This window comes from Gymnoscopelus braueri (assembly GCF_963280865.1).
Source record: "Gymnoscopelus braueri genome assembly, chromosome: 8".
Classification (NCBI taxonomy): Eukaryota; Metazoa; Chordata; class Actinopteri; order Myctophiformes; family Myctophidae; genus Gymnoscopelus; species Gymnoscopelus braueri.
This window is the reverse complement of record NC_137609.1, coordinates 52,871,611-52,883,143: the sequence shown is the minus strand read 5'-3', so window position 1 is coordinate 52,883,143 and position 11,533 is coordinate 52,871,611.

The window sequence follows — 11,533 nt, the reverse complement described above, 5'->3', positions numbered from 1 at the left end:
CAGACGACCAGCTGGCAACTTTGTCATCATGCCATAGCTGTGAAGCACTTTGTGTTTTGGTTTCTTCCGTCAGTGTAGCTGCTTGGATTGGAGATAGTTTGATGTAGGTTTCATAAAATACCCTGCATTTCCTACAGGTGAGTGTAGTGCTGTGTTCAGTGTGACAGAGTGTGCTCAGGTCTGAATCATGTAGGCTTGGGCTTGCCTGGCCCTGCCTGTTAACATCGGCTCTGCAACTGAGCTGAAGAAGACCATCTGTCTGGAGGTGACTTGAAGTACTGTACTTAAGTACAAATTTGAGGAATCTTTACTTTACTGGAGCATTTTCAATTTGCAGTACTTGTATGTCTAGGCCACTACATCTCAGAGGCAAATATTGTACTTTTTACTCCACTATAATTATTTGAAAACTTGAGTTACTAGTTACTTTGTAGATTTTCATTATTACAAAACATGCATTAAAAACTTTACCCCATACTTCGGCTATTTGAAAATAGCAGATCTACAAGCTTTCTTTGTGAGCTTGTAGATCGGCTATTTTCAAAATACTTTTTAACATTTTGAAGACTTGTGAAATGGGACATTTTGTATAATGAGTACTTTTACTTGGTTACTTAGTTATGGTAAGTGTAAGCCGTGTTTGTGCGCATAGCGTCTCTCACAGTAAAATCCTCAGTGTTCATTATCCAGACCAGTTGTAATTGTGAGTGTGCAAATAGAACCATGCTTTCATTTGTACAGTCATAGTTATATTAAGAAGGTGAGAATAGCCACCACACAATACAATACATGTCCTTTCCTTTGTTGACAGTGGGATAATATGAACGTCATATGCAAATTAGCCATGAGGTGGTCTTAGAATGTCAACAAACAGCACGTGTTTCCTCGCCGACCCAAATAGACTACCCAAATAAAATACTGGAGCACTTGGGCTGCACGTTTAATTATATATTGATCTACCTATCTGTGTTGCATTTTTACTGCTGTTGATGATATGACCTCAGCACGGGGACTGATGGTTATCTTAAATGATAATAACGGGTTCATAAATGACGTATTGATTACGTGAATCAGCTGTGTCGGGAGGTATCTAAAACATTTAGAACAGGTCGTAATAATGGATGCGTACATTTACATTTGCCTACTTAGAACTATGGACTCCACAAAGCGATACGAGGCCACTTCTAAACGTCATCATGCAATAACACATGCATGATGTGTTAATGCATGTGTACTAGTGCCCCACACGAAGCACTCTAGTTTAAGCCATTCATTTAGTTTAGTTCGGTTGTAATGACAGCCACGCACAGCACACGTTGTCCCTGAGCTCATTGTGACGTTAAGAAAAGCAGAGTCTTAATAACAAACGTCTTGGAGAATCGCTATGCGACCTGTGAAGCTGCAGCTACGTTCTGCTGGCAAATGTAAACACACTGAGCCGCTACTTTCTACTTCCGGTCCGTCCGCAGGATGTTTCCCACACATCAGGAAACTACCCGCGGAAACAGGTGGATAGGCAAACGACCTGAAGGTACAGACATTCTGCTCACATGGGCAAGAGGGGCACGCACGCATGCACGCACACACGCACGCACGCACGCACGCACGCACGCACACAGTCAGTGTACAAAGGTGACTTTGCAATGGGGAAAACATTTGTTGCTGACATTGTCTACTCTAGTTGATTACTGCCATCTGTTTTTAAAGATAGTTTGTTTTGACATGCTGCCTTGGATTTAAATGATCGTAACATTCTCATGTATTTATATCACTATTTAAGCACTGCCACAATAAAAGAAAGATACAAACTCAGGCTACAGAAAGACATGTCATAATCTAAACAATAAGCAATAAAACTAATGTCTTGATGGATCAAACACTCTGGCTGGCAGAAGAACCCTGAAACAGAGCAGACGCGCTTCAGAGGAATCCTTTAAATCCTTGTATTCAAAGTCATTATCCACACATTATACACAGAGATGTGTGTCAATGAGTGTCTAGGGACAGACACAAGTATCCAACATTAAAAGATTAACTCTCCGTCTCGGTGCTCAGACATTATTTCATAGCCTAGATTTACCTTCCACATCCACAGGCTGTCTGCTGTACAGACAGACAGACAGACAGACAGACAGACAGACAGACAGACAGACAGTCTGCTGTATCTGATACAAGATCCCACGATGGACACAACTCTGCATCAGGCTGTGTTGCCAGATCTTGCGAGAGAAACAAGTAGTGGCCGGGTCTACAAAAAACGAACCCAAAAGAAGCGACCGATTCGTCGGCCATAGACATTGGCTATTTCAAAATAACAGATCTACAAGCTCAGCTTGTAGATTAGACAACAAGCCCAAATAAGTGACTACACATTAGAAACAAGCCCCCCAAAAAAACTGCAACCCTGGCGACTTGGCAACACTGGCAGCAGGCTGAGTTTCACTGTAAAAACAGTACTGACAGACAGACAGACAGACAGACAGACAGACAGACAGACAGACGGAAAGTCTGTCTCCTGCACCTGTCCCCTCATGTAGGCCCTATCTGGGCCCCCCGACCCAGATCGGCCCCTGACAGGCATACAGAGCAGGCTCCTGCGCGCTATCAGTCCGCGTGTGAGTTCTGCACGTGCTCACTCCGCGTGGGATCTAGCAATGAGTCGACGTCTTCCTTGTGCGAGGAAACTCCTCTCCTCTCTCAAACCACAAAGTGTGACTGAACAAACACCTCTTTTATCCCTTCAATCCTCTTTTTAATCTCTCCTGAGGCATTTCTCTCCTCCCCCCTCAATCTCGCCCTCATTCCTTCATTCATTCTCTCTGTCTCTCTGTCTCTCAGTCTCTCTCTCTCTCTCTCTCTCTCTCTCTCTCTCTGTCTCTCTCTCTCTCTCTCTCTCTCTCTCTCTCTCTCTCTCTCACTCACTCTCTCTCTCTCTCTCTCTCTAGTGATAAAGTGTAAGAAGTGAGTCAGTAATGAGAAACACAGCGTCTCTGCTGCTGAATCTCAGACTTTCAGTTGATGTTCTCTGCTTCTTCCAGAGGCTTAAAACTCAATACAGTCTGATCTCCCACTCAGAGAGCACACACACGCACGCACGCACGCACGCACGCACGCACGCACGCACGCACGCACGCACACACGCACGCACACACACTTACCTCCTCTGAAGTAAACATTTTAAATGTTTAATGTTTAGGAGGGTCAGTAGTTTCAGAGTAAACCGATATATTGTTGCAAAACCCCTGCAGCACTTTGCAAAACTAATAAAGTGAAATTATCTCACAGAAGCAGAAGCACAAAGCCAGTTCAAAGCCCTCTAAGTCCAGTCCTGCTGCCTTGTCTAATTGCTCTTAATCTCATAGGACTTAATTACTTTATCAACAGCCACCAGTTTTCCCCTCAACTACACAGAGTCATATTTATAAATGAACCACAACCTCATGTCAGAAATGTTTCCCTGAGGTTAGTGCACAGACCATAATGCTGCTTGTGAACACCAGGACCTGGGTTCAAACCCCAGCCGTCTTGTCTCACATGTCTCTCCTCTCTCTGCCCTTGGTTTCCTGTCTCTCTACACTGAACCCTCTGAAATAAAAGTAAAATAAATCTCTAAAGTCCCTGAGGACTCACCAGGCGGATTTCAATCCTTCTGCTTGTGGTGGACATTTTTGTAAAGTGTTGCCACGGAATGACCAGACAAACACATAAAGAGCTAGCCCGAAATGACCTTAACAGGTCTGTAACTCTTGAGAGTGTACAAATGGAACCATATGGACCCTTACGGGTCCATTTGGTTCCATTTGTACACTCTCAGAGTTATGGGCGTCCTTGAAAATAAAACGTTTTATAATCGCTATGTGCCATATATACATAGTCCTAGTAAATCAGTGACATACATATTCTCAAGAAAACAACAAAGACAAAATCTAGAATTTTCCTGGGACGAGGCCAAGTCTGTCTGTCTGTCTGTCTGTCAGTCTGTCAGTCTGTCAGTCTGTCTGTCTGTCTGTGACAGGGGCGTAGCCACGGGTGGGCATAGGTAGGCCTGGGCCCACCCATTTGGTTTTTCTGCCCACCCCAAAAAGAAAATGAAAAAATTATATGTTTCTTTTTTAATATTTTGTTATATGTCATATTCAGCCATTTTGATAACAGTGTATATATATAGGTACCTGAAATTCGTCATTAACCCGCGAAAAAATAAGAATCAAAAAACGCTAATAACCGGCACACATGCGCGTGCATGTGTGCCCACCCGCGGCTGCCTAGGCCCAGCCTCGGCTAGCGTTCTGGCTAAGCCACTGGTCTGTGAGGTCAGTGTTTGCAATGGGGTGGCCAATCAGATTTGCGCCACCTCAGGCCACCCCTTGGACACACCACTGTGTGCGTGCACACATCTGTGCGTATGTGTGTGTGTCTGGGTGTGGGGTCGGGGGTAGGGGAGGACACGGTGTCAGAAAGCAGTGGGTGAAGGTATGTGTGGAGCTCCAGCAGACACAGGGTCAGGCAGCAGGATGACGATGGTACTGTGGCCTCTCAGGTTCTTTCTTCCCTAACAATGGTGATGGATGGTAAAGTAGATCTAATGCACCCCCTCTGATACCATGTGAGACTGGATGATGATCTCACAATGAGGACATGTTTTAGTGTCACATGTGACCAGGGATTATATGCACAGACTCAGACATTTTATTGATTTTGATCAGGTCCAGGATTAGTTATTATGATCAAAGTTTACACAAAACCCTGATGAACTGACCTTTATACTATATTCTTGTGATGCAACCCTCTCTCTCTCTCTCTCTCTCTCTCTCTCTCTCTCTCTCTCTCTCTCTCTCTCTCTCTCTCTCTCTCTCTCTCTCTCTCTCTCTCTCTCTCTCTCTCTCTGTGTGTGTGTGTGTGTGTGTGTGTGTGTGTGTGTGTGTGTGTGTGTGCGTGCGTGCGTGCGTGCGTGCGTGTAGCCTACTAACCCTCTCTCTCTCTCTCTCTCTCTCTCTCTGTGAAACCCTCTCTCTCTCTCTCTCTCTCTCTCTCTCTCTCTGTGAAAGAAAGGGTCCCAGCAAGCACAGTCAGGACCCGGACCAATCAGTGACGTCTCGATTGGGGCTAGATCAAGTCAAACCAAGACAAGTCAGATCTGGCCCAGAATATCACCTGATTTCAACCAAAATTAATCCTGACCACAAAAACGTCACTTCCAGGACGTCATCTAAACACATTTCTCATCACCCAAAATTGCTGTCCAAATGTCCATATGATGTCCCGGTGATGACGTCCTGTAAATGACGTAAAGATCATCCCCATATGGGCTGTGATCTGGCCTAGTCCTGAACGTCACCGGGGTGATGACCGGGCGTCATCATAACGTCATCATGACGTCATTGTGCTTGCTGGGGTATATATTTTGTATTTACATTTTTGTTGAGACACTTAAAAAAAAAATCATACTTTTGGCTACACTGCCATTTGAACAAAAGACAATGCATACACACAGAGAAAGACAGGAACGCCCAGAGCAATTTTATGGAACATTGACATGTCAAGAAAAATACATCAAAAGGACATCTGACCCTCGGAAAGAGGAGATATGAGCCGATTAGGAATGGCTAACGCTAGCTGCAAGCTAGCTGTCATTACATCAGGTAGCCTACTACAACTGTCTCGCCTCCTTAAAACCTCTTGAACCATAAAAACTGGACCTGAGTTTGCTCTGTACTTTGACCATTTTTTTTTTCAGTCTACACCAGATCTCTCGGAACACAACGCGTTGTGAGCTTGTAGATTGTTGGCTAATGTTCCCCCCAGAATATAGAAGCTGGGGTTCAAGTAGCTCTGGTCCATAGAGTTAGAAGGAGTTCTCCTTAATGCAACGTGACTCTTGGGGCATTTGTTTCATATCGCCGGTAGCGCAGTTTCTCGACTTTATTAATGGTCAAGGGTATTGACAAGATCTGTAGGTGGCACAGTGGGATAACACATGGTGGAATATTACATTTTCTGGCCAAATAGTGTATTTTACATGGAAGGGCGGGAATGAGAGTCCTTCCACCAAGGAGAGTAGGCTTTCAACACATTAAACCCGGCTTTGTTTTGGTGAGTAGTAAACGTGTCTTTATTTTGACTGAAGTCGAGAGACTGCGCTACCGGTGTTATGCGGGCAATGCCCGATCAGTCACATATAGCGTTGAGGAGAACTTCTAACGCTATTGACCAGAGCTAGGGTTCAAGTGGTTTATAACCAGAGTCAGATTATCTATATTACAGTAGGCCTATCTTATTGTTACACACCGTTTAACCCATTAAGACCTGGAACGCATCTGTGTCACTATAGATTGCTTTGGCTATTCAAAAATAGCAGATATACAAGCTCATAGCGCGGCACCGAGTGCCGCGCTATGAGCTTGTAGATCTGCTATTTTTTTCAAAAAACTGTTAGGATTTAGAAAACATTTTAAGAATCGAACTCAGGCCTTCTTAAGGGTCCTTTGGAACCCCATCAAGGAACCCCACCTTTAGAAGCACTGTTCTAAATCACTCTGGTAGATAGCGTCTGCAAAGGGGCTTAACCGTGTATTGATCACAAAATAATTAGATTGATTTGAAAATGTTGCACTTTTTGATCAAAACATCGCTAGGACTCTCCACCATCGGGATCAGACCCGGAAATCCGCCGTCGGTCGGGCTCTCCACTTCCGCTAACGTGATTCCAGTTGAACAGTCCTATGGAAGACAGTAAAAACATAATTACAATGTCATCAACTTCAATTGACAATGATTAAAACAGCTTGTCGTTATACTTCATCATGTGACGATGTTGTATCAAAGTAGCGGATATAGCAGATCTGCAAGCTGACAACATGTCTTGTTGAGACACAGCTTCATACAACTTTAATTATCGTATGCCTCAGGACGCCAGGTTTAAAGTTCATGGTTAAATGTATTGAACCTTACCTCAGCATCCCTATATCCTGGGGAGAACGTTCAGCGCAAATTGTCGATCTACAAGCTGATGGTCACGTTACGACACGTTGTGAGCTTGTCGATCCGTTATTTTCGGAAAATATATTTTTTTACAAGAGGGGCATAGCCTAGTACAGAGCCCTGGGGGTCTCCGGTCAACAAAGTGTACGATTTTAAGTGGTTGAACGTGCAACTTTGTTTAAAACCAAGAGGTTTTTATATTGACTATAAACAGGTTAATCTACCAGTGGGTTCATACAGTGTTCTACAACTTTGGTTTCATTTCAAAGTGTGCTCCTTGGATCAGAGATACCAGTTCCCCCGGCTCAAATGAATTGGCCTGTTATAGCGCCACCATGAGGTCGATTTGAAACATTTGGGGTTCGACAGACAGACAGACAGACAGACAGACAGACAGACATGGGCCCTATTAAGCACGTCTTAATTACCACAAGGTCTTATTACTTTAACTAAAGACGTGGATAATCCCTCAACTTAGGTCGTAAGTAGAATCGTTAAAAAAATACTGCAACATTGCGGTTTGGACATCACTTATCTGACCACATTCGTTTTTTTTTTTAAGTGCCTCTACATGGGGGCAGCACCTCCTTTTTTGTGCAAAACAGGAACTTTCCTGCACTTCCTTTCGGGTGCTTCTGTGTTTATTCCTTACTAACAACAGCCTTACAATTTTAAAGAGGTGGTGCCATGGTTTTGCACTTTTTCTGTTTTTCATGTGTCCATGAAGTTGATAGAACTTCATTAAGCCCCCTGGTGGTGTTTTTATGGTGTTTTATGTCTTCTCTGACTATTTTGAGATTCTTCCTGGAGGCTGAAACCTTGAGGGTCAAACGTGCCAATAGAAAAACAGCGCTTTAGTGACACAGTGAAAATATACCCTCCCCCTCAGGGACTAGGACAGGTGGGTGGTCCTAAGGTGGTGGAGGAGGTGCTAAGGTGAGAACCAGGTATACTTAATGAACTGGAGGCGTGTCCACAGAAAAACTCTCTATAATTTTAACACTTTCTGTACACTTTTATGAAAAAAAATCTTCCTCCTAGTATAACCATAATACCTGATGATTATGTTTTAGGGGGGGGGGGAGGGGGGGAATCACTGAAAATCATGGCACCCCGTCTTTAAGGCAGTGGTGCTGACACAGATTAGGACGTCACAAACCTCATGCATCACATGTGGGGACGTCACAGAGCTCCCAGCGGGACTCTGAGTCAGTGGTGTAGCACCACGGACGCTCCTCACCGTCTGGATTACGGCAGTAGTTGTTGTCCAGGCCTCTGACAAAAAAATAAAAATCTAATTTTTTATTTTATTTTATTTATTTTATTTTTTTTGGAAAAAAAGGTTCAGAACCCAATATATGATGATTTGAAGATTTGCTGCTCCATTCACTCTTTGTTTAACTACTTACTAAAAAAGGCTGTATCTTGGCTCCTAAGCACTTTTTTTTTTACAATGAATTTTGGTTGTGGCACTCAGAGCCAAACTTCCATAAATAAGCATGGCACTGAATGAGTTAAAGGAGTAGTTCACCCAAAAAATTACTTACGGTCTATCAATTGCACAACCCATTAAGCCTTGAATCCATGGATTTATTTTTGTTTTTGTCGCATTCCTAAGCTAATCATTTGATTCCAGTCTCCTACCGGCTAATGTATCCGGTAGGAGACACAAAGTAGATTATTTGTGTCTCCTACCGGAAATACACCCGGTCATCAAATTATTGGCTTAGGAATGCCACAAAAACAAAAATAAATCCCTGAATTGAAGGCTTCATGGGGTGATCAATTGATAGAAAATAAGTCATTTTTTGGGTGAACTCCTCCTTTAAGTACACATTTGAGGATTTTTGACTTTACTGCAGGATTTCCCATTTGCAATACTTTTGCTTCTACTCCCACTACATCTCAGAAGCAAATATGGTACTTCTACTCCACTACAATTATTTGACAGCTTTAGTTACTAGTTACTTTAGATTTGGATTAATATCACAAAACATACATTAACCACTTCAGCCCTATATATATATTTCTGGTTTCTGCCATTTGAAAGTAGCAGATCTACAAGCTCACAATGCGTCGCGACGCATTGTGAGCTTGTAGATCTGCTATTTTCAAAAGATGTTTATACATTTTGAACTTGTGAAATGGGACAGATCTGCACAGTACCGAGTACTTTTACTTTTGGTACTTTACATTTAGTACATTATGATATCAATACTTTTGTACTTTTACTCAAGTACATTTTGAACACCTTACTTTTACTTGTAACAGAGTGTTTCTACACTGCAGTATTGATACTTTTACATAAGTAAAAAACATTGAGTACTCTTTCCACCCCTGTAGGTACAGTAGGTATTTGTCTGAGGTGTTCTTACTTGCATGGGAAGTTGTTGGGCGTGTTGTCGTGTTTGTGAGGCGTCTGGGCCGACCAGTCCTGGCAGGTTTTACCAGAGGTCGTGCTTGCGACCGTCCCCCGATAGTGTTTTCCGTCACCGGTGTAGCAAGGTTTGGCTGAGATGATGGTGTAGGTGGACATAGGACAGGACAGGAAGAAGTAGATGGATGGAGAGAGTTAAAGAGGTGGTGCATATATGGTTTTGCACTTTTTCTGTTTTTCATGTGTCTATGAGGTTGATAGAACTTCATTAAGCCCCCTGGTGGTGTTTTTATGGTGTTTTATGTCTTCTCTGACTATTTTGAGTTTCTTCCTGGAGGCTGAAACCTTGAGGGTCAAACGTGCCAATAGAAAAACAGCGCTTTAGTGACATAGTAAAAATATACCCTCCCCCTCATTATCATAACACAACAGGTGTGGGCATGAGGAGGAGGAGGGACTAGGACAGGTGGGTGGTGCTAAGGTGGTGGAGGAGGTGCTAAGGTGAGAACCAGGTATACTTAATGAACTGGAGGCGTGCCCACATAAAAACATAATTTTAAAACTTTCTGTATACTTTTTTGAAAGAAATCTTCCTCCTAGTATAACCTTAATACCTGATTATGTTTTAGGGGGGGGGGGGGGGATCACTGAAAATCACGGCACCCCGTCTTTAACACAAGGACCAGTGTTTCAGTTGAGAGGCCCTCTAGGACATTGGTTCTCAAAGTGGGGTCCGGGGTGGACCCCCAGGGGTCCTTGAGGGAGTTCCAGGGGGTCCCCAGCTAAATGATGGATAGTTAGGAACCAAATGGACCCTTATGGGTCTGTAACTCTGAGAGTGTACACATGGAACCAAATGGACCCGTTAGGGTCCATTTGGTTCCATATGTACACTCTCAGAGTTAGATTAACATTGATTTTACAATATAAATTGGGGTCCCAGAGATCGAAATGTCATTAAATGGGGGTCCGTATAACATAATGCATGTCAAACTGGGGGTCCTTGAAATTAAAATGGTTGAGAATCACTGCTAGAGCCGTAAAATTCTTCTCTTATGGGGGTCCCTGGCATATCTATTCAAATGGGGGTCTGCGGTCTAATAAGTGTCAATTTGGGGGTCCTTGACATGAAAAAGTTTGAGAACCACTGCTCTAGGAAACAGAAGGTCCCCGGTTTGCACCCCGTGTCAAACTTCATGCCGCACTATGAGCTTCTGGGTCTATATTTGAAAAATGATTGTGATTTTTTTTTTTTTATCTTTAAAGCAAACATTTTTAACCCATGAAGACCTGGGGCCGATTCTACAAATGCCTTCTTCTAAATCAGTAGTTCTCAAACTTTGTCATGCCAAGGACCCCCAAATGTATATATATTTGATAGCGGACCCCCATCAATGTTTTGATTTTTCAAAACGCGTCCCCTTCGGTTCTAAAATGCCTTGCACGTCCATGACTTGATTGTAATTTTTTTGCATGTTGTGATCAAGCTACCTGGACCGGGAGCATCGTAGCATGTGGAGACGGGGCAGTACTCCCAGCGTGTGTCGGGGTCAGTGGTGTAGCACCATGGACTCTTCTCACCGTCTGGGTTACGGCAGTAGTTGTTGTTTTCCAGCCCTCTGACAAAAACATGTAGGTAGGGAGTATGTTGACAGACAGACAGACAGACAGACAGACAGATGGCTAGGTAGATGGATATATACCATAGACCAGCGGTGGGCAACTTTGATGATGGAGAGGGCCAAACTATATTTCCAAACTCGACTCGAGAGGGCCCTTTTTTTGTTGTTGCTATTTTTGAATTGGAATCCTGAAAAGTGACATTTTTATTTTATTTCAAATGCATTTAGTTATACCTATGTTAACTTTTTGAACTTAAATACAAATACATCGGACATAAAAAAGACAATAGAATTTTAATACTAGTCAATGAGCTACTAATATTGACTGAAGTAATTAAAGCGGGTCATGTTGGCACATTTGGAATTGTAACAGCTGAAATCAATGATAGCCTATATCAGTAATCCGATATTAACCTGCATTAAGTGAAGCTGGGGGCCGCATGTGGACCCCGGGCCACCAGTTGCCACCAGTTGCCTAGACAGACAGACAGACAGACAGACAGACAGACAGACAGACAGACAGACAGACAGACAGACAGACAGACAGACAGAC